Genomic DNA, 24,555 nt, shown 5'->3' with positions numbered 1-24,555 from the left:
TACGTGGCCTTTGGCGCAGCTGGGAGCGGGGCAGGAAGGCAGTGCCGTCCTTGCACCTCTGCAAGGATGCTGCTCTGCGCAACCTGGTAGGAGGAACCTCTTGCCAAATGATGAGTTATGGGCCTCTGTCTGGCCAGAGGTGTCACTCCTGACTTGGAGCACTTGGATCTGGAGGCATATGGTCCAAAAGCAGGCTGAAAGATGTTTAGATCTGTGAGTGGGTGGTTCAAAGCTTCCTGTGAGTAAGAAATTAGACTTTGAATATGTTTTATATAGAGTGAGTTACTCTGATGATGTCTCATTCCACCTCCAGTTCTCCTTCTGGCTGGAATAGACAAGATCCTGAATTTCAGTTGGTCAGATCAAAAGGGATAACTCCAGTCAGAGCATTGCAGCTGAGGACTGAGTCATGTGAAGACAGGAGGAAACATCAGAGCAAGAGCTGTGCCATGCCACGTTCTTTTCTTCATCTTGAAACACATTATTAGAGACTTGGATGATGATGTGGTCTCCATCTATAACTTCAGAAACTGCTATCATCTGCTATATACTGCTATAACCTCTTCTCCCCCAAAATCTGCACACCTTGTCAGGTGCAGCCATTCATCTTTAAACAGAAATGTTCCTCTGCTGCAGGATCTTTTGACCAGTTTTTGCTGCTAATGGGTCAGAAGTTAAGAAAACTTAGTTAAATGCTTGTATTTCACATATAAGGCCTGTTCCTACTAAAAAAAATACATGATTTGTACATAATAAAATATATGGAAATAAATGGTGATGGTGGTGGTGCAGGGAAATTCTTTGAGTCAGGAAAATAAATCATCCATTCAATTTTCAAGGGATCTATATGAAGATATGGTCTTTCCTGGAGACAAAGTGGTAATACGGAGCATTCATTCAAAATGAAAACGTCTAACTTGCCAAAAGATTTTGATTAGCCAAAATTTTATGCTTGGAAATTTACATCATTTCGTAATCCTGTTCCATAAAAATATACTGCCATACGTAAGTGTTTAACATCACATTTGTAGGAATTTGATCCAGTTTAACACATAGTAAATTAGTTACATAAAGGTTGCTTGCTTTATGCTACTCTGTCTGTTCCTAATACTCCGCCTGTCTGACATTCCACTCTGCCCATATGTTCCATCACTGACATATAAAAATATAAATTCAAGATGAGAAGATTAGGACCACCCTTGAATATTCTGCCTTTACTCTTTTCTTTTCTTTTTTTTTTAAACAAGAATCCTGTGTTTTGACTTCCAAATAAATCAAGAAAAAAGGAAGATGATAAGAATTCATTTGCAGATGATATGGAATATGTACCTGCATGGATTTACAACACGAGTCTATTCATTTGTGTGGAGTTACAAGGCTCATGTCATGTTTTCAGGGTCAGGTCAAAGAGAAGAGCAATGAGTTTGTTTTTAACACAGCAATCCTATCAGTCAGAAGTAGAGACAAGTTTCCCAGGTGATCAAAGTACATTTGAAACCAGCTGACTTAGGGAACTAATATTAATTTTGGGGGAATTTGGGTCAGATATGAAAGGATTTAATCCCCACATAGCTAATCCTCCCAGGAGCTAATTTAAATGCAGACTGATCTGTCAATTACAGTTCTACACAGTAGAACTTCTGAATTACTGAGGCTTAATTTAGCTTGAAAATTTGTTAAAGTACTCTGTTACTAGTTCAAATAAAATGGAAGCAAATGACTGAATTGAGAAAGGTGAAGTCTAGGTCTTTTCTCCCATCATTGAGGACGGATCCCTTCGACTTAAATTCTGTTTCGGGAGCTTTCTCAAGGGTGGGTCGTGGTGATGTTTTTGTATTTTTTGGTCAAATGTGACCAAAAATGCAGATTCAAGGCAAAGAAAATTTATCTTTGAATTTGTCAATTTATACAACCAGCTTTTTAAGCTGGTTGAGAAAGAAATCTAGATGTTTAGTGTCAGTATTTTCTCCTAATATCCATTTGTTATTTTGAAACAAAATTTAGTTTTTGTACCTGAAGAACATTTTGAAGAGTCTAACACCTCCTGCCCTTCCAAAACGAAACATCTCAGGTCAGGTCGATCAAAACAATCTGTTTGACCAAAGGCTAAGCAGTATGGCTATTAGTTTCTGTGTCAAAGCTTAACATGTTTCATTTCAGGTTACTCTAGAACAACATCTTTGATTTGAGGGTTCACCCATCAGCCCCAGATGCCTCTTATTTGTGCAGCTCTTCTCTGGGAGTCTGACAAGTCAAACAGCGAGAACAGACCTTGGTAAGAGCTGAGCTATGGAACTGGCCCGACAGATCACAGAGAACATTCTAATTCAATCATTAAAAAAACGTTCTCCTTACGTCCAAATTTGGTTAAAATTAATGACTTTTGAGTCCTGTTCCACACAATAAATGTTTTGTCAGACTCCATAGTGATAACGTAGCAGTGTTTTAATAGCATTAGAGAAGACAATGACATAAGCAGCCTCCTTAAATTGCCAGAAGTTTTGCACTCACTAATAAATACAGCTCAGTCTTGGCTGATTAAATGTGGAAGTAATTTATCCAATTGAAATGCTCAGTCTTTTGCCAAGATTTCGTGTGTGTGTGTGTGTGCTGGATTGATCAAGAGTATAAGCCATGCTAAGATGGGAATCTCTCCTAGGTTTGGGATAATGTTTCTCTTTTCTGACCCCTACTTGCTCCCCTACTTAGCTGCCACTCAGCATAAGGACATTTTCAACAGAGAAGGGTAGGGTGCGGGGTTGCTTTTGCAACTTGTTGGTGTATTCGGCCTTATGGGTCCTTATTGTCTTCTGTTTCTGCGTCACGCTTTGTAGCATTCATTTTCTCTGAAAAAAACTGGCTGCCACACTTCATTTCTCCTTGGTCAGCTCCACCTTGGGCATTCATCAAATTCTCCTTCGAAGTGGTGTTAAGGTTCGTGTTGTTTTCAGTAAGTGCTGGAGCAGATCTTTGTGCTATACTACCCCCTTTGTTTTATGTTGGCAGGTTACTCACATTTGCTGCGTGCGTCCCTCAGCTGAATACACCCTTCCAGCCAAGTACTTGCTATTTGTGTGCAAGAACATAAAATTTGCTGTGTCAGTCCTTTTTTTCCCCTCTTGCCCCTCCATATTTATTTGTCTTTTCTGAGGTTTAATGCACTGCAGCCAGTTTAATAAAATATGACAGTAAAGATCTAGGCTTGCCTATGTTATAATTCATTGCTTTTACTTAGCACTAGAAACTTCCTGTGGCTGCTAGACAGATAAAGGATAGAGTGGCTCCGGAGCCAAAGGTGTCATTCTGTATTATCCAGTTATTTTTTAAACTTTTTTGCTAGATATAATTGCCAAAAATAGCACTACTGGTAAAAGCAACCTTAACGTTTATACCAATGTAAAACACCGCCAATAAGGGACTTTGTTATACAGGAATAAACAAAGTTGATTTTCTTTATTTTGTTCCACTTCCTCCAAGAGCCTTTAGATGATTTGGGGACAGAGGTTAAGAAAAGCTTGGAACATTACTTTCCCTTTAATCCTTAGATCCCTCAGCTGACTCTACACTTTGTTTTCATGCTGAAGGGGAAAAAATATTTTCCTGGCAGGTTGAGAATGATTTTTCCATTAATCTTTTCTTTTGGAGCCAAGATACATTTTTTCACAGAGATCTGATGTGACATAATACTGTACCTGGAATTTCACACTAAGGAGAGTGGAAAAACATTCTCACCGCAGCAAGCACTCACAACAGGGCTACAAACCCTCCAGCAAAACCGAGAAGCCAAAAAAGCAATTTAAAAAGGGGACAGGAAGGGACTATAGGGCATAGTCATCTCCCACAGGAAGGAAAGCTCTGAAATGTCGTGCTATTTATTAAAGCCTTTCGTAGATAAACTGATGAATATGGTATGTAGTGGCACAGGCCAACAATTATTTTGCTTGAAAGTTATCTCAGCTGTTTGAAATCCTATTAATTAAAAAAAAAAGCACATCAGGGCAGAATCTCAAAGTGTAAATGCGAGGAGCAATAAAAATGTTTCAGATTAATGCAATTCAAAGCAGAACAGAAACTGCTTCTGCAATTAAATACATATGTACATGATCTTGGATTTATGAAAGTTGATAGAATCCACCCATCTCCCTATTTTTGGCTTATCAGTGTTTTCTTTCAACATTTAAAGTGTTTTCTTCAAAGCCCCGAGCTGGAGCATCTCCAGGCAGTTTAATTGTCCATATGTGGGGTGAATTTCCTAAACACTTGCAGCATGGGGAAGACATGATGGTTTTTGCTTGGAAGCCAATGAAAAGAAGAAAAATATTTTCAAATTCGGAGTTGGTTTTCAAAAGGACTTGCTGGAATGTGTCTTGAAAAATTCCCAGGCCTCAACAGACAAATACATCTGTCTCGATATATGTCTAATCATGGTTCTGTGCTGAATTTGTCTGTGGCTGCCTGTGCATTCACAAGACACAGCCATTCCTGAGTTGTTTTTGTACCCATGGTAAAACACAGTAAACTAACTACTCAAAGGACTTTCATTAGAGCAGTAGATGGCTGCATTTCTCCTTAAGCCTGATAGAGGTCTACATTGTATTGCTTGGTACTAGAAATCCCGAACCAATACTGGAACAGGAGATAGATTCAACAAAAAAGGTCCTTCTGTCAAATATTTTTCCACCACGAGGAAATTTCTTGGTTGCAGTTACCCAAACTCTGCTTGTCCTCCGTGGCAGTCAAATTTGTTGTCTCCCAAGGGGAAGCAAGAGTGCTCCCAAGAGCACTTCATGCTCTTGTGCCACATTGCTATTGCAGTCTCCGTGCAGTATCACACCCCTGTAGGAGGGGACCAGAAAAGACAGGCATTTCTTATTTTTTTGGCAGTTCTCTGGTGGCATCCGTTCTACTAGCAAGACTTATTTTGTGGAGAGCAATATTGACTGAAATGACATTCCAGCAATCCTCTAATCACAGGATCTGATTTTTTTTAAATTGGTTTGAATTTTCAACTTTACATTAGTTCAGCTCCCAATGAAAAACTAGACAGGTCTAGAAGCCGATTCCCTCCATTTAGCCCTGATACACGCATAGTATTTGCTCAATCCACTATCACACATTGCTTCAGTTAATGCTTTCAGGCCACAGGGCAAAACCAGCCTTGGTGTAAGTGAATACCACCCTCTGAAACTCTATTTCTGCCCGCATATAGCATACCTGAGCTTGGCATTTCTAGTGATTGTAGCTCATTTCCAGATGTTTAGTCCATCGAAGCAGTCAGGAGGGTGCTGGTGACTTCCCGGTGGGATGGCACTTAATGTACTGGAGATACTTGCTTACGTAGGCTGAAGCTGGAAGACTGGTTATATGGTAGACTCTTTCTATCATAACTAAATTTTTTGAGCTAGTCAGCCTTGACTATACCGTGGAAATAGAGAAATTATTGGTTTGTGCTCTGTTTTCACCTATACAGGCAGCATTTTATAGCGATGGCCTAGAGGAAAAGCTACCAGCCGTAACAGCTGCTCCTGTTTCAAAATTCCCACTGCTGGGTGAGATGTTTCAGGCGTTGAAGGGCTGTGAGCTGTGTAACTGCAAGCAACCATTGCTGTTGTATGCAGCACCTTTGCATGAAGCTAGCCTACAGAGGATAGGCATTGAGTCATGCTCTTCATCTTATGCTGATGTCCTACACGCTGCTTCCCTCTCCTGAGAAACTCATGCCCACCGTGGGGATGCTGCTGGAAATGCTCCATCCGTCTCACCCAACGCAGGGCCCAACTAAGCTCCCCTGTCCGCCCCAGCTGAGGGAAGCAGCCACTTCCTACATATGAGTAATGAAAATGTTTTTCTTACATTAAAAATGCTAATAAATCTCACCCCCTCTGCTGTACGCCCTGGGCTCCATGCAGGCTTACTGCGCTTTATCTGTATGACTCTCTGCTGAGGTATTTCTGCGAATTTTAAGCGTGAAATCAAATAGAAAAGTTATATGTGAGGGAAAACCTACTGCCTGTGTTTGAAATCAGTTCCCAAATCTGTGGCTGGCTAAACCTCACCCTGATGTTATTGTGTGGTTATGGATTTTGGATGTTCTTTTTGCTGGAAGCAGAGAAGCCAACATGCACCCGCTCTGCTAAGGGAAAAAACAACTGTGTACCAACGCTGAATGCAAAAGTCAAAACAGAGGTGGGAGCCTCTTTTGGCAAAATCCATCAGGCTCTCAGTGTTGTAGTGGGTAGGAAAAGGCTGGGGAACTTGTGTAAGAGTGCAGGCTGGGGAACTTGTGTAACAGTGAAGCCCAAAATAGGGCCATAACACACCAAAATAGTAGGAAGTGAGACAAATATTCCTCAGCAGTCATTTTCCTCTCTCCCCGTCCGTCTGTCCTCTCACCTTAAATCTTCAATTTTCCTTTCCCTTTTAGCTTTCTGTCTCTTTCACGTTAATTTTATTTTCTGTCTGGGGAGAAAGTAAGCTATTTTGCTTTGTGCACTGAAAGAGCTGGTGCTCTGCTGGGAGTGACTGGGGAGCAGCCTGAGCAACGTGCTTGCATTGCTAGGTATTGTTATAAAGTTAATTATAGGCTCTTTGGCTTCATAAGGATCTTTTAGGTAAGCTATAAAACAGAGGTTGTGTCTACTTACGATCGTTAAAAATCCTTCACCGTGACCCAGTATCCTGATCAAATGTCAATGCTTATTTTCCGGGATCTTGTTGTAAATCATTGCATACAGCTCATATGAGAGTGTTACAAGGTACATTTGACTTCAGGAATGCCAACATTGCAGTGGCAGGTGACAAAATGCCCAGTGCGTAAAATTGTTCTGTTAAGAAAATAGTGCTATGCCATCCTTGTCTGCATTAGCAGCCCTCCAGCAAAGGTACTCCTGTGGCTAGCAACAGGCACTCATGAAGTCAAGGCCTTTTTCTCCAATTTGCATTTCCCCTTCAACTCAGCTTCATAAAGGAGTTTTGATGTCATTCACTGCCTTCTCCAGCTACCTTCCTTTCAGTGTTTGGTCTACTTCCAGATTCTCTTTTTATTCATCCATCTTGGCTGGCACCTGAGGACCTGGGCCCTGCCCTACAAGCCTGTAACTTCACTGTGACCACAAGCTGGATTTATCCAGCTGTAACAAACTGGTTTTTGTCCTCAGGAGCTGGGCAACATCTCCTCACTCCCCTGAAAGACCTCCATGCAGGCATTGGGTTGCAGGCCTGGCCCATCTTCCCTCACCCTCTGCAGGTCCAAGAGGCTGAAAAACGTCTTGCAGGTTTGTGCCTGACTTTCCCTGGGCTGAGGGACACCCATCAGAGTCCTGGACAGGGCACATGGATTCAGTATTTTCTCAACTTTCTCAGGCAGCAGAGACAGATGTCTCAGGACCGTTTCCACACCCGAATCCCTCCCTGTGTCACAGTTGTTGTAAGAGCCTTTGAAATAACATCTTTCTGCCCAGCGTGCATGCCCACCACACTTCGGCCATGAGCATATCCTCTTCCTTCTTCCTTCTTCTTAGTTCTGACCATGTCCCTTGGCAGCCTCTATACATTTATCCTTCTGAGGTAAATTAATATAGATAATTACTATGGGGAAAATAGACAGTGAGCTATTAATTTAGTGGGTCATTTCTTTGTTCTATTGAATTTGTCTAGTTGATGGAATCTACTTTGGCACTCCCTTTCCACAACAAAAGCAACAGCCTTAATGCTCAGGCAGTTTGCACTGCCCTTGTTTCATAGCTACTGCTGCCAGAAGGTCTGGTGCTTTTAATATTTACTGACATGACACTTCACTGTGGCAAGAAGCATTTGTTTCTTCCAAAGTTCACAAGTGTATCTTGAAATCATGTATGCAGAGTTTTTAGACGACATTAATATTATCATTGCCCAGGAAGCCAGGCCAGCAAGACTGCAGGGGAAATACGGGAAGTCTGAATGAATGAAATCAGACCATGAAATAATACGGGATTATCTCACAATTTGGTGAGAAAACGTTGCCCACAATAGCAAGGCCAATGCAGTTTCTCTGATTGCTTTTCTTTTAAACTACTTTTTTATTTTAAATAAAATTTTGTGCTATTGTTTCCAGAATAGTATGTTTGAAGGGGTTGAAATACTAAAGGGTAATTTCAGGTAGGATGACCCGTCAGGTAACTTCTGCATTTTAATTCAGAAAATCACCGCAGAGATGAGAACTTCTCCAGCTTCTTACCCCAAAGACTTCTCAAACTTTGGGGCTGGGTTCCTCAACTTCAATTTAACACGTGCTGTTGGGTGAAGTCTCCAATCTGCCCTCTAATTCTACATTTCCCCCAAGTATTAATTGCACATTTATTGCAGCTAAGGCTGTTTCTCTGTTGTTGCTGAAGTGCTGTTGTTGCTCTCTGTTTTTACAGGTTTGTAGTATTTTTATACCCTTCTAATGGATGGGAATTTTTTTGCTTTAGTCTTTGTTGCTTAGGCTCAGTGTTTCCTTTCTTTACTAAAATGTGAATTTGTTTACTCTAGTAGACATGGTCGACATCTCAGCTACTAGTTGAGCTAGATACACAAACACGTACACATGTGTGCAGATGCGCACACACATGCCCATGTGCACACATAGTCTAGAATATGTGATCCAATGCCTGACTTTTGCCCCTCACATCTCACTGCCTATCCCTGCCCGCAGTTTGTGCCTGTTCCGCCAGTGGATTGTGCTCTGCTGGGAGAGTCGGAACAGCCTTTCCAACTACTGTCGTCCAACAAGTGCCCTAGTAGGACTTCCAAATTTGCTGTATCTTCGGTAACATGTCTTAACTCCAGGAGAACAGCTCTAAGACCCTCAGTTTCTTTGCTGTTCCAGGGAATGCCATTCACTGTAGACCCTTTTCTTTCTGTATTCAGCTCTGTCTGTTTAAAATTAGACTTTTGGTTTAGAGTCTTCTACAAATGCATATCTGCTCCGTAGAGCACTTAACATCTACAGGCTCTTTCCTGGCTCCCCAAAAAAACTTCAGTGCAGGGATGCCTTTCCTTAGGCACATGCCACCTCTACCCTTGCTCAGTATTTGCTTCTGAAGGAGCCCACCCCAAAGAAGTGCCATTCTGGGATAGTGCAGGCACCATGTCCTCTCTGGTCATGACTCCCCAAACTTTTTGACACGTGCTGTATCGCAAAGCTGGATGCACCACGGTGCGCAGTGGATGTGATCTCGTGGCTAGCCCTGCACTGGCTATAAGGAGCCTCACTTTTGGACAGCCTGCAAGGCTATTACGCTTTCTAGACTATCTGCTTACAAATCATACGTAGCTTGGTATCATGCCAAGGCTATTCAGCGGGCAGCTGAGAGATCTATGTGCTGGTCCATATGAAGACCAGGTGATTTTCAAGGAAAACTCTTTTCCAGGCTTTGCACATCACCTGGGAGGTAGCTGGTATTTGCAGTCTCCAGCCTTCTTAAAATGTCTCCCCATCCTTTGTTTCATGAATTTAAGACTTCCCATGAGCTTTTTCCAGGCTGAGTGCTTCCTAATACCTCTCATGCCTGGCTCACAACTCCAATCAGAGGCATTTCCAATGGCCTCTGCTCTCTTTTAGTGGGTCAGTGCCCACATCTCTCCTGGCATCAGCTGTGTGAAATATATAGGTGCTGCAGACGCAGCAAAGTGTGAATGTTCAAGTAATGATACTATGTAATTTCCTCAGTCTGAACTTATTTCTAGGGTCTCTTACATTCTGGCTTGGATTTGACTGAATATAATTGGCTGTGCCGTTCAGTCATACAGATTTGTCCAAGGGAAATACCAGCTGCTACACGTTCAAAGGGCTGTGGAGACCACTCCAGACCAGTGGGAGCTAGGGACTCAACGTCTCTGCGGATCTGGACCATAAAGGGTGTAATACAGACTTAATAGAAGGCAATCATGTAGCACCATTTTGAAGGCACGTGGTCTGTTGCCAAGGAGTTTCATTCACCTCACAGCCGTCGAGGAAATATATTTAATGCTACATTTCAGCGCATGAGAGGACTGAGGGCCTCCCCAGTGTTGGGGAGCCAGCGCTGGGGGTTTCTTCGGTGGCTGGACTGCGCAGCCCTTGCGCAGCCGGACAGACTCCGTTCTGCTGCCCCCCTCTGCTGTTCAGCGCAGAAAACAGCACACTCCGAGCCGGGCATCCTCTCCCAATTTCCAGAATATTTTCTCTTTAGCAGTTTTTCTTCTTTCTTTGTCCAGGTCTGGGAGGGAGGTGGGAGGGGAAGGGAGCCTAGCTGCCACTGGATGTGTTTATTGTGCTTGGCACCCGGCTGCAAATGCAAAAGGAAATAACGCTGATTTCCTATGCACGGTAGTTCTCCTTTTTGACCTTTTTTTCATAGATAGGGAAGAAAAAAAGGTAATTTGCTGGAAGAGCAAAATAAATGGGACACAAAACCAGAATTGTGGCAGGAGAGATACTGGCTAAATATGCAGCGCGTGGAGATGGGCTGAGGCAAAGAAGCTTTGAAGGTTTAGAGTCAAGGTCAAATGAAGGCTGTGGTTCAAGTTCAGATTTTAAAATATTAACACATCTTGCTTTTTCAGGATGTCAGTTCCTTTTCAATGGGAATCTCAGAGTACGGCCTTTGTGGGTTTGGATTGGACTGCAAATAAAACAAATTCAGGTGCAACTCTTTTCCCCCCTCCTCCTAAAAATGCCTTTCAAATGGCTTAGCTTTGAAATTTTGGATTCCAGTTTAATTCAAACAGCAAGCAGAATAAAGGAAAAGGCATTGCAACATTAGATAATTATAAATGATAAAGTGACACCCTCAGAATTTTTAAACCTGCCAGTTTAAGCGACGGTTGCTTGTATAGAATTAATCAGCTAGATTGTATTGAATTGCATTTCTTTCTTCAACTCAAACCCTGTTGCCAAGACATTCTTTATGTGTAGAAAACAAACAAAATTTCCACCCATTTTGGTCAGTGGTCCTGATATGAATAGACAAAACACACAGCTTGGAGAGAAGACAGACTTTGCTTGCTATCTTCATCTTTTTCTCTCTTTTTGCTGGATCAGCCATAACTTACTGCATTTTTCTGAAGCCTGACTAGCATTTGCAAGTTCTGCACAATGGGCCAGTATTTCTGCAATTCCTGGCTTCCCCCGCTCCTCCTTTCCCTTTGTCCTGCTTTGTCAGGAATTATGCCAATAAGCTCAGAGGGGGCTCAAATGTGAAAAGTTGGTACATCCTCTGGATTAAACCCCTTCAGAAGGGCTGGAAATGGTGTGATGGCATTTGGACTCTGCCCACCCGTAAATGTCCAAGACCGTGCGGGTTGTAAAAGGTCTGTGCAGTCGGATGTTCCTGCATGACAAGCAGTGCATCCCTGTCTTGGGCAAATAAATACAGTGAACTGAAAGGTCTCCTTCTCCGGCTGCTGACTCAGCTGGTGAGGTGCAGGCAAGCGAGATGTTCATTTTATGTGTTCAAGTGCCATGTCTTTTGTGGCTACCTGGTTCACTTACTATTTTTCCCAGGACAGAGGGAAAAAAGGGGCCCTGAGATTGCAGGAGGAGCTGTGGAAGAACACGGATTTCCATGTGGATTGTCACACTGAGGGCCATTCTTCATAGAGAGAAAGAAGCAGATTTGAGCCTGCTCTAATCCCTGTGTTAGATTCCTATTCTCAACTAAAGTGGCTGCACCGTGACTTACTTTAACTCTTCCAGAGACAAAGTGAACTAGGTCAAATTGAACCGGTTTAACTCCAGATAGGAGCATCCCTACGGGAGCTTAATGTTAAACGGATTCTCTGCATCTTCAAATCTTTGATAAATTTGGATGGATTTTCCCATATATATCCTGACATCCATAAACCCCAACTAACTATGGCAGATCTAGGGAAAATTTTGCTTCTTGAGGGCCCAGAAGGCCTTTCCAACACATTTAGTAGACCAAAAGTTTAACGTGAACAATCAGTAAAACAAAAAATTAATAACAATATGACCTTACAGCTGTAAGAAATGGGCTCATGTATTTCGTATTCCCAGGTTTCAGGTATCCTGTGATTCATGACTCAGAGCAAAGATCAGATTCGGATTTGTTCTTTGAAAATACAGATTGCTGGAAGCCATGTAAGTAGAGATTGCCAGGCCTCTATTAATTAATGTAGGCTGCATCATGTCTTTGTGACAAGTTGCAGTTAGCATAATAACAAAACCCGTGCCTGCTGACTGCATGTATTGAAAATGGAGGGCGCAGCGTCCCCTTCCTTCTCAAATCATAACACTGCCTTAATATAGCAGGGGTTGTTTTCATTTTGTTTCGAGCCTCTGAGTTTCCTGTGTTCCAGTTTTTCCAAATTGCAGATCAAAAGAGAGATATTTCCAGTATAAACTTTGTAATCCCATGATGTCAAGAGCAGAAGCTTTAAGGAAATCCTCAAATTTTCATGCGAAAATTGCAATTCTGTAGCTGCCTGCATTCCAAAAAAGCCTGCCCAAAGTATTTCATTTAGATAGGTTATCATTCCATATTATCTACACGGCCGGACAAATGGCTGTAAAACCCCTAGAAATAGTGGCATTTCAATTTATTTCCATGTACAGCTTGTAGAACATACTCATGACATGAAAATACCATAGAAATGCAAGGTAATTATTATCATTATATAACTCCTTAGCATCCAGGAGCAGAATTAACAATTTGAGTGGTGCCTGTAAGAAAACCAGAATATATTTCAGTAAGCCTGTCATTTTTGATCTCTTAAGTAATATTAAATTAAATTGCACTGGCTTAGTCAGTGTGAAAAAAAAAAAAGGCAACTTATAATCTTCACTGTGATGATAATAGATGTATTCCTTCATTTAAATAAAATCTCTGAACAGCACCTGGAATTTTACAGAGAAATCCTGCACTAGGGATTTGTATGCAGCACGCCTGCATATGAAATGTCAGAATTGCATGGACAAGGACAGCAGTGAAATTTAAAAGGTGATGGATAAGACAGATGGCTGAGCAGAAGTGGTCTGCATTGCCATGGAGAAAAGCCTGATGCCATGCTCAGCGATCAGTGCTCGAGCTTGCAAGAGTCTGGCTGCTATGGAAGCATCTGAGCCAACCCTGGGTGTTGCAATATGCCAGTTTTCCAAGAAACAGATTGATGTACAGTGTGTACTATTTTTTATTTTCTTGAGGGAGGAGGGGAGAACTATCTATGGATTTGGGGGGATTTGGCTTTGCATTTTGTCTTATCAATGCATTTATTGACACCTAAGAAGGTTTCTTTGAAATAGAAACGATATTGTGAATACTGGCATATCCTCCTTGGAAATTACTTCTTTTTTCCCTCCACATTTGAGAGCAGGAAACAACTATTTGTACAGCATCTTCTAATTTCTACTCGCTGTTCTGTATTTAATCTGTGAGAAAAGTCTTGTGTTCCTCCCTTGAGACTGGTAACCGCTGGACTCTCTGCTTTTCCGGGGGTTTCGCTACCCTTTACGGGCTTGCCTTTGTGAGGGGACTGCACTCCCAAGCGCCCCACGCAACAGCCACTTAGAGCTGATACCCACGCGGTGAAGAGGTTCCCATGGGGTCAGGCTTGAGGCTGCGTCTGATTATTACTGGCTTTGGGAAGGAAGCGGTCTGGGAGCCCAGACTCCAGGATTTGGAGTAATTGCTGAGCAATACAGGGAACTGTGATTGAAAGAAAGTGAGACTGTTCCCTGAAAGGAAGCATGAAAGCTTTCCGCCTTCCAGGGCTGAAATTCTCCAGAAATATAAAGACCTACCAGAGGCAGTTTAAACAGGGACTCAGTCAGTAACTAGAAGCAAGGGGTGCCAAAAGAAAGATAGTTAAGCCGAACTAGTCTAATTTCTGACTATTGCTTTTTCTACAGCATTTGTCGATTGTGAAAGTTTCCATTTAATTTGTGAGAACGCATTTAATTTGTGTGAAACTGTATCACAGGAGTTTGAGTGGTACAGGCAGCTCATGAAATGTGAGCAATATGTTTTTAAGTGGCAAACCAAAAGCACAGCAAAAGCACAGAGAAGTACATGATTGGCCTGATGAGCCAACGCTGTAATTTTGGGAAAATGCTAAACTCTTGGTAGGAGAGTAGGCTGAGTCTAGAGTAGAGCAAAACACACAGTAAAGGCTAAACCCTTGACAAGATAATTAAAAAGTAGCCGGAGAGGAAAGTCCCCAGCTGTGGTGAAGCTCTCAGAGAGTGGGCAGTTGTCTGAGACCTCATGCCCGGTAGCAGACCTGAGGCAGAAAGTGGTGTGAACCTCCAACAGACAGTATATGAAAAATGTGAGCTGCACAGACTGTGCAAACTTCCACCCCCAGCCAACACCATGCATTCGGGGACTGGTACTGCCATGGGTTGTGCTCTCTTGTGGCTTAAGAGACGGCAAGCCCGAGGGGGTGACAGCAGTGCCATGGGTGACAAAGGGGACCCAGCAGAGCAGCGTGTGGAGCAGATGCCAGCAGATGGGATGTGGATTCATTTTCAGTTTGGTGGGAGCGTGCAAGCTAGCATGGTTTCAGAAGCAAGGATCTTACAGTACGGGATGAGCAGCTATTGGATGGAAAAGCCAACATTTACAATGGTAGGAAAAGCCCCTCTGAGAGTCTGATATAGCCAGTATCAGTCCTGATGACAGATAGGAGAGGGAAAGGCCATATGCTAGAGAGATGGGGGTGGAAATGACATAAACAGCAGCTCAGCAGTACTCCCTTATGTTGCTTGGGCCTAGACCATTATAGCTGAGGTCACTCCAGTCCAATTTCTGGACTGCAGGACATTGAATCTCTCCCCGACCCCAAATCTTAACCCTTCTCCAGGAAGTAGATCCTGCAAAGGGAAGGTGCTGGGTTGGGGGATGTTTCTTTTCCCTTGTTTTAACAGAGGAGAGAAGATTTTGCCTAAGAGCAGTCCCCAGTCTTGGTTGTGGAGCCTGTTTTTAGGAGATCCTTATCGCAAAGAGAGATGAGGTGAAGGGTGTTCTTTCCGTTTCAGCCTCCTCTTTCCTGCACTAGAACCCCAGATAAATCCAGTGCAGGAGAAAGACAGAAGAGACTGGAGGAGGTGACGTCTCCTTTGCAGGAGAGGGGGATGCTGGCACAGAGAGACCTTCGGGGCCCAGATCTGGCCAGCGCCTGCGATTCTCCCATTGGGACTTCTAGAAAGCATGCAGCTTCAACAGGGAAATTAATGCTCCGGATGAGGGTGTGGAAAAGAGAGCAGAGAGAAAAATTAATTACGAACAGAACATAATCATGCAATAGTACAACTTCAGTGTGTGCTTAAATTCTGTGTAAACAGAGCATGGTTTTGTGCTCATGGTTAGCAAGGGATGGACTCAGGAAGCTGTGTTAAATTCTTGGCGCTCTGTCTGATTCACTCCATGGCCTTCAGGAAATGACTTAATTGTGGGGTTCTGCGAGGTGCTGAGCTCATGCTGAGGAGCATTTCGTTCCTCTGAAGCAAAGGGGGGTTTCTGGAGCAGAACGAGAGCTCAGCACCTCAGAGGATCAGGATGGGCTCACTGAAAAAATAGGGTGCCCTTGCCTTTGTAGCTTGCATAAAAATTGAGTTCAGGAATCCGGGGGTGCTGGTATCCTTATCATCCGCAAAACAAAGAGAATGGTTGGCTGGGATCTGTGAGGACGCCAGCTAAAAGGGCTGTAATTGAATTAAAGGATGGACTGGCTTTATTGAAAGAGAGGGGAACAGAACCACTCAGGCATACGGGCTCACATCGTGAAACAAATTACAGGCTGACACATGGGCTAATAATCTGCACTTTGGTGCAATAGGCAGGAATAACTCAAAAACCTCTGTGTCTGGCAAAGGGGAACTGAGAGTAATGGGGGAAGCTTGTTTCCGCTGAAGCCCATCCCACAACCCCTGACCGGGTCATCTCAACACCAGCCCGGCTCTGGTGGAGGGGGACCTGCCAGCGGCACTTCCCCCGAGGGGAACCACCTTTTTTTCCTTTGAGACGAATGGAGGGACAAAGGGTTTTCTGGCTGGAGGCAAGGCAGATGCTGATAGCGCTGGAAGGATTGAATAAAGATACCTGCGCAGCTGGTAAATTGTGTGTGCAATCCAGCGCACGCTGCATATTGCCTGAGCAGGAGTGTATTCTCCCCAGAAAAAAACAGTTTGTCCTAATAGATTCACTCAGATGAAAACAGAGAAGGCTTCTTCTGTGCGTGATGGTTACTTCTTCCCACCGCGCTGCAGGGAGACGCAGTTCCCACCGGCACTGCCCTGACACGGTCCTGTGAACATCCACGCTGCTGCTCCCAGTATGAGCGGCCCAGGGCAGTGCTCATCAGTGGAGGGGAGAGATGGTGCCGGCCATCGTGCAAAATGTGAGAGCTTTCCACAGTGTAAGATTAAAGTCTGCTCCTATGGAGATCATGGGACTTTTCCTGTATTTTCACTGCAACTGGCTGCTTTATTTTTAGTGGTTTTCTTTTGCACCCTGGGAAGCCACCTGCCATACGTGCCCAGATAAAGCCCTGCTGGGCAGTATGGCTCCGAGTTACACATGCTGGGAGTCCTGTCAGGCAGAGCTGTGCTGCACTGCACCTCGCCATGTACGTGCGGGCTTGGTAATATGTGTTTTTTTCAGGCCAGAACAGTAGATATCCTCAATCCAGCAGATTTCCCTGGCTTTCCTGTGCCAAGCCTCTAAAATCCTTTGTGTTCTTCCTCTAACCCTGTGCCTTCGCTTTCCCCAGGTATCCTGTCCTTAGATACGGATAAGCCTGAAACATCCAACAGCCAAGAAGAACATCAAGAAAATACGTATATTCAGCTGTCTGTAAGTCATGCATTCAGAAGATCAGCCACATAAACATTGCTATAATAAATGGATTTGTTTCATGACATTTAGCCATCAAGCAATATTTATGTTAAAACCCTAGTTATATTTTTAAGATGTGGTGCTAATTTCACATATGTATGTATATGTATATAGATACATACAAACACACACACACACATGTATGTTGGTAGAAATTCTGTGTTCATATTAAAGAGGCATAAGAAACTGCTTGCTATTTAAAACAAGGGAGTACATTCCAGCTGAACAAGAAGTATTCCTTGTCTGCGTGAGCTCTGTCGCTCTGTGATATTTCTGCTTCAGTTTGGTTGGTCTCTGTGGCTTCTTTCCTTGTTCACAGGGCTCGTCTTTGCGCTGCCCTCTGACTTATTTACTGTATTTGCCTGTTTTTTTACATTATCTATACCATCTTCATAGCGTGCTCGTGAGGACATGTGTTGTGAAAGTGACACCACCATATGCTGCCTGAATTGTTTCATTTTACTGGATGTTTAACCAAGGAGGTTTGAAAGCATTCATTTGCCTTTTTTGCTATTGAGCTGTGATGTTCCAGGAGCTCCAGAAAGAAACATCTATTATAACTCTGCTAGGAACTGCTGTCATTGAATTAAATTGAGTTAGGCTGATGCAAATGAGAGCAAAATTTGGGCCCATCTTTTCTACATAATCTAGTTCCTAAATCAGGAAAAACAGTCACTAAGAAATGACGCTCAGTTTTTTATTTTTGTGGGAATTTGATTTTTTCACTTCTAAAAAAATACTCAAGCTAATTATGCAGACTAGCATGGTAAACAAGTTGTTTTCATCCTGGATGATATTTGAGTCTTTTTTTGTTACTTTTTTAGATAAGAATGATTCTAAGTATTAAAACGGTCATTAGTTTTATTTATTGGAAAAAAGAGACTGAGGGTAAGTATTCCTCAACACTCTGTTTTTTAGAGAGGATAATTAAAGATGAGCAAAAAAGATGTAGTGCTTAAGCACTAAAGAACACCTCACTGTCTTAAAGAAAGGAAGAGTGATGTATTTTACTGAAGAGCTGCAAATCTACTGGCCTTGAGGAGGCCACTTCCTACCTGTGGGTGGCTGTCCCTTCCCAGCGCCTGAATGGGCTCCTCGTTGGGGTCTGCTCTGGACGATAGGACAGAAATGTCCGTACATGTGAAATTGCTCTAGGAAGCAAAGGACATGTTAGTGGATTTATCAATAATCTAGTTTACAGCAGTGGACAATCAAGTGCTGTTACAGGCTGTGTTTCAAACACTGTTGCCTGGGAAGAAGGAACTCTCTTAAAAAATCACAGTCCATCTGTAGTTTAAAAAAACCCACAGATGGTATTAAAATGGCTTGCTGAGAGTGGTGGTATCCAGGTGTTTCCTCCTGTGGTTGTTCTTGCACAAACGTGTGCGGCTTGTGCAGTTGCACTCCTCCCTTATGGCACAGTCTTGCTGGTTGCATGAGATCAGGTACAGGTGAATAAAACGAAGTAAAGCACTCTGGCCAAAATTTTCAGGCCTACACATACGCATCGTATATGAGCAGACTGATTTTTCAGAAGATGCTCAGTATTTCCAACTCCCCTTGAAGTAAAGGGAGCTGCTGCAGTTTTCTGTGGCTGCTGCAGAACGAGCTCAGCCCTTGTGCAGACAAGGCCGTGCATTCGGGCCCTTCGTTCTGACCAAGGTGCCTGCTTACAGAAGACCAAGCATGGACCTCTCTGGTCTTACCATTTATCAAATGCCACGAACAAGATGGCAACCAGCACATCAAAGTTAGGAGGTTTTTTGGGGAGTGAAGATTTGAAATAGTTAGATTATTACCCGTCCCTGAATGTCCGCAGGCAGAGGAAGAGCTCTATTAACTTTAAAAAGGGGCTTATAAATTGGGCTTTAAATTATTTGCTATGCAAGCGATATATTCCTTATACTTTTGAAGCACAGGGCAAATTTAGGACCACTGCATTTGGATTTCAGATGACTCTACTATAATGAAAGTCTCAGTTTCATGATATCAACATGCGACTATTTACACTTCTCTTCAAAGAGAAGATCCTCTCAAAGTGCTCATCTTACTGGAAATTAGACTTTATGAAGTATCAAACCTGTAAGTGAAATTATTTATGAATAATTTATGTTTATAATACAAGAATGTGTTAAACTTCACAGATTCTGGAGGATATTTTCATATAAAAGGTACACGCTGTATCTTAATAAATCCATCACATCCCAGCACCTCTGTGGTTTACTTTTGATAATATTATTGGAATACATTTATTTCAATGCAAAATTAAAATGGAAGGACTGGCTCATTTCCTGATATTATGTGATGATATCCCCTGATGCATTTAAATGACAATAATCTGACTTTGGATTTATTTGCTATGTTCCTGTGCATTTAGGAACTCAATTGTTGAAAAAATGTAAAATTTATCACCTTGTAAAATGTAAAAAGGGCCACAGAAATATTCTGGGTTATACGTCTTTGGGGAACAAGGGTTGGTTTATCTTAAAACAGTCTTTAATAAATTGTTGTTAGGTCACAACAACCCCATGAAATGTTACAAGCTTGGGAAGAGTGGCTGAAAAGCTGCCTGGAGGAAAAGGACCTGGGGATGATGGTCGACAGACAGCTGAATATGAGCCAGCTGTGTGCCCAGGTGGCCAAGAAGGCCAATAGTATCCTGGCTTGTGTCAGAAATTGTGTGTCTGGCAGGACTAGGGAACAGATAGTCCCCCTGTCCTCAGCACTGGTGAGGCTGTATCTTGAGTACTGTGTCCAGTTGTGGGCCCCTCACTACAAGAAAGACATTGAGGTGCTGGAGCGTGTCCAAAGAAGGGGAACAAAGCTGGTGAAGGGTCTAGAGAACAAGTCCTATGAAGAGGGGCTGAGGGCACTGGGATTGTTTAGCCTGGAGAAAAGGAAGCTGAGGGGAGACCTTACCGCTCTCTACAACTACCTGGAAGGAGGTTGTAGCGAGGTGGGTGTCGGTCTCTTCTTCCAAGTAACAAACAGTAGGACAAGAGGAAATGGCCTCAAGTTGTGCCAGGGGAGGTTTAGATTGGATATTAGGAAAAATTTCTTCAGTGAAATGCATTCTTCAGTTGTCAAGCATTGGAACAGGCTGCCCAGGGAAGTGGTGGAGTCACTGTCCCTGGAGGTATTTAAAAGACGTGTAGATGTGTCACTGAGGGACATGGTTTAGTGGTGGACTCAGCAGTGTTAGCTTTACGGTTGGACCCAATGATGTTAAAGGTCTTTTCCAGCCTAAATGATTCTATGGTTCTAAACAACACCCATCTGGAGTAGGAAGATCATTTTGCCCTTGATCTTGGAAAACTTCCACGCTCCCGCTTAATTTACCAGCATGACCAAGGGTGCACTATACAATAGGACTGAATCAGGGACCTGTGTATATCACAGAAAGAGCACGGAGGCGATTAAAAAAAACAGAAAGGAAGGGTTTTTATTAGAGGGTTGACAGTCGGTATAGAAAGCGTTGGTGTTGAGAGGTGAAGAGAAAGAAACTGAGGCTCTGAAAGCAGAAACAAAGAATTTGGGTAGTGCCACAACAGAGGTGCAGTCGCTTGTTGACCCTGACTAGGCCAGAGCTCCTGTGTGGACTGAGATATTTCTTATTAGAGCATCCATAAGGCCCCTCATGCAAGCAAAATTTATTTGCAAGCACTCAGGATATATGCAGAATATACGCCTTATTTTGTTCCTCTGTCTTTGAACAGAAAGTAATCATTAAAAACCTTTCTGTTATAATTAGTACTCTATCAAATTTTCCAGGAGCTCTCATTGCTCTTAAGCACCCCAAGTAATTACTGTGCTGGGGACTTGCCATGCCCATGAGCTCACCTTGAAAGCAAATTATTAATAGTGGGACTGACGCTCATTCGAGGCAGTCTTTAGAAAACTGTGACTGATCACTTCAAAAGCTACCGATAAAAGAAAACCCACCCGCGTCGGCCTGCCTTCTTACAGTAACCAGATTATCGGTTACAAAAAAAGATGTGTTGCTGCTGATTGTGTGTGAGAAGGAAGTGTATAGAAACTGCAGTACCTGTGTGGAACCCAGGGGAGCCTCCAGACACAAAGATTATGGAGATACTGGGAAAATAGTTAACATTACAGCTGGGTGCCTTCCTCTGACTAAGCCCTCTCAGTTGTGCCGTATAACAAGTGCAGTCTTAAGTTGCCACCACCTCTTACCACCTAAATTACCTTAAAGGGCAGTTTCAGCTTCTCATCCAGGCAGTATGGGAATGCAGCCCTTTTCCTGGGAAAACCACTGCAGCTAGGGAAGTGTCCAAGTAGCAGTGTGTAAGATTTCCAGCCAGACATCAAGACTTGGTCATGCTGGGCAGTGCCACAAGTGGAGCAGAGGGTGGTCACTAACCCCAGATGCTAAAGGTCCAAATATTTGGATACTTAATAAGAGTGAGGAGAAAACATTTGGCTAAAAGCAATGGGACAAGCCTCTACATCTGTAAGCAATTCTGTAGGGTCTTTAGTGAGCTCAGATGGAAGATGGAAGGCAGAAACAGTCTTGTGGAAAACCTCAGATACCTCTAGGATCAAATCCATCTGGAGGCAGAAGGCTGATACAAACCTGCATCAGTGTGAAGCAGATGCCTCCGGCTGATTTGCCAAAAGCACAGACCTGCTTTAGTGCTCATCTTAGCAGTTAGTTTCTTAGCCGAATCTATAGAGACTTAAGACACTTTGCTTTCTGGTTCATCAGTGCATGATACCTACTTTATCAAGCAAAATATTAGCTACAAACTAATGGGCCTTTTTTACCTCATTTGAGAATGAGACACACTTGGGGACATATGAAGGGTTACGTGCATATCCCTTGAGTCCTATTAAAATCGATTTCACAGTTTAAGTACTGAATAGATCCAGGCAAATGATCAGGGCAGATTTTCTACAGAATTAATAAAACAAACAGCCTCTGGTGACCGGATCACTGAATAAGAAGCATTAATTGGACACCTACTATTAAACATGATTGTTAAAACGCTGTCTGACCAAAGTCAGAGAAGCAAAGACAACTTCTGGGGAACCCTCTAAATCCTGGGGGGGTAAAATGAGTGTGAAAAAGAGCAGGCCAAAACTACGGACAAAACCATACAGGCCACCTGCCAACCAAGTTTTCGGATCACCCAGCGTACTGAAGCTGGACATGTCCTGGCAGTCAGGGAGAAAAGTGGAGCCGACGCCAATTTTCCTCAGTATTTATCAACACCATTATAGCACGGTAGCAAGAAAAAATACAGTCAGATGAGTGACAGCTTTTTTTACATCTTTCTTCCCCTGAAATATATGCCAGGGAAGTGTCAGCTGAGACATCTGGGAACTTCTGAAGGACAAACTGTGCAAAAGGTTTAGCCACAATCCATGAAAGCTAGAAAAATCCTGGTTTGAGTGATATCAAAACCCCAGCAAACGAAGCTGTACCTGAAGCAACAGGGTCCAGCTAGCTGGACCTTTTTTTTCAGGCTTGCGTGACCAAAACAAACCACTCTGAGAGGGAGAGAGAGGGAAGTATTTTCATAAAATGCTGTTTCCTTGGCATCAAAAATGCCTTTGGAGGGGCTGGGAGGTCCTGCACATCCAGACAACAGCCGGCACTGTTGGTAAGAGCGAAAACAGCCTTCTGTGACCTGACATGTGTTTTATTTCTGGTGAGGGGATGAAAGCACTCGCGATGTGCTATGACATTTCTGTCAGTCCTCATAATGCACTTGACGTTTCCACGGAGAATATCGTGTTTGTGGCTTGCGGGGGGGCAGAGGCGGGTCTGTCCCCTCCTCTCTGTGCTACCCTTGCAGCAGAGCTGCAGCAGCATCGCATCCTTCGGGGATACCCGCGGGTGCCAGCGGGCTGGGGTGCCACAGGATAGCCAATTCCGCTGCTGCTGTTCCTCAGCGTCAGGTCCCCTCCACCTGAAGAGAGGAGGAATGGGATACAGCCTTCCGTGGGATAGAAATTCAGCACGCTTGCGAGTCTTTTGCAGCATTTTCTAATCTCAGTGAGAAAGCCTCATTACAGCAGTCATTTTGCAATCCCACGAGAGCCAAAAATGCATTCACAGAGGCCAGACCTGCCCAGTATCGGCGCTGCAGCAGAGACGATGGGGAACAGCGCAAGTGGTGAAAAGTGGGCAAAAAAGCTTATGCTCCTTTTGATTCCAGTAATCCCTTCTCCAGCATTGTTCAAACCCCAGATACACACTGTTTTTCCTAGATAGCCGGGGTCAGATCCTCGGCTCCTATCAGCTGGCGCCGCTCCACCAGCCGCAGTGCAGCTGACGCAGCCCTGCTAATTTGCTCTCACCAAGGATTTGACCCGCCGTTTTCTTCTTGACAGCATCCCTTAAAACATACATGATGTTCTGCAGGGGCCAGGCTAATCTGCTTGTGGAGGAGCATCCATTGTTCAGCCTGCCGGCCTTATCGCCCGGTCTCGCCAGAAAAGAAGCCTGGGCTGGATGCTGGTGACAGCCCTCTTCAGGCATGGGTCTTGCTGAGGCTGTGGGAAGCCTCATGCTGCAGAAAGCCCCCAGGAAGACGGGAAGCAGCCGTGGCTATGAATCACCCCAGAAACAAATGATTCGCTATGGGTAAATTCGTGGAAACGGCATGGTACTGTAAAGTGTGACTAAGGCTATTATCCCAGAGCAATGGAAAGTCTCCCAGCCCCCCGTGCTTTCTTGAGAGTATGTTAATTATTGCTCTGGGTGTGAATACTCCACGTCTGGAATAAGTCACTTTAACCAAGCAAGTCTGTTGTCCTTTCCATGCGAAATAATGCTGGATTTTCTAGAAAAGACTGTTGAAAACATCCGACAAAACATCATTTTCGTGCTCAAACAGCAGTGATTCGGTAACAACTGATGGACTTGAAGGCGAGTGCTTATTTGATTAAAGGTGTTTCCCTGTTGTGTTTGCTGCAGCAGGGATCAATATGATGAAGACAGGGAGTCCTGCAGAGCTCTTCGGCTCTCCTAGCAATGAGTTAGGACAGGAGACATGTGAACTCTGCTGCTCTAAAAATCCTTGCTCCATCAACTGTGAAAAATGATTTCTTGGCTCCTGGTCAAAAACAAATTGCAAGATTAGTACGCACTCCGTCCCTACCATCATCCAGTATCTGTGTGGGCACCCAGGCCCTAGGAGTTAGCATAGTAACTTAATGCAAACCATTTAGGACCGACCGATAGCAATGCTGCTGATGGAAGTCCCACCTTGTGATGATCCAGTAATGCTTGGTAGCCTTCCCAGATCCTTCTGTATCCCCTCATGTTTCCCGTGGAAAAAAATTCTCTCCCTGAAGTTGATAGCTAGCAACATGATGGGAGTTTCACTGCTTGTTTCTGGGTGGTGCCATAGGTTTCCCAAACTTTAGTTAATACTGGCTCATCTTGCAGTTTGGAGTCCAAAGCATGAAAAAGTCTGACATAAGTAAATGAGTCCAGAACTGGACGGCTTCTGATCATGCTGGTTTTACTGTTCCCATTTTATGGCCCTGCACTTTCAAGGGCACCTTTGAATCAATCTTTTCATTTGTTTTAAGGCCTGAATTGTCCTAATGGGCTGAAAATTTATATAGAGAAGCCAAGATGATAACTTCAGAGGGAAAGGCAATGCATCACGTTATTGTGCAGGAAGCACAGAGGCACGCGCAGTTTTTTCTTTACAGAGACTAGATA

General features: G+C 43.5%; 1 long non-coding RNA gene across 4 annotated transcripts in view; it reads left to right on the top strand.

The window, feature by feature from the left end:
• Nucleotides 1-24,555, top strand: part of LOC134511342 (uncharacterized) — an 83,450-nt gene that overhangs the window by 35,241 nt on the left and 23,654 nt on the right. For all 4 annotated transcript variants that reach the window (XR_010069861.1, XR_010069859.1, XR_010069860.1 and 1 more), the window contains exon 3: nt 16,732-16,814. This is a non-coding gene — a long non-coding RNA (uncharacterized LOC134511342). The remainder of the gene's footprint in view (nt 1-16,731; nt 16,815-24,555) is intronic.

The sequence above is a fragment of the Chroicocephalus ridibundus genome, chromosome 2 (genome assembly GCF_963924245.1).
Source record: "Chroicocephalus ridibundus chromosome 2, bChrRid1.1, whole genome shotgun sequence".
In the NCBI taxonomy this organism is placed as follows: domain Eukaryota; kingdom Metazoa; phylum Chordata; class Aves; order Charadriiformes; family Laridae; genus Chroicocephalus; species Chroicocephalus ridibundus.
Note: the sequence above shows the minus strand (reverse complement) of the source record. Positions and strands in the feature narration are given on the sequence as shown.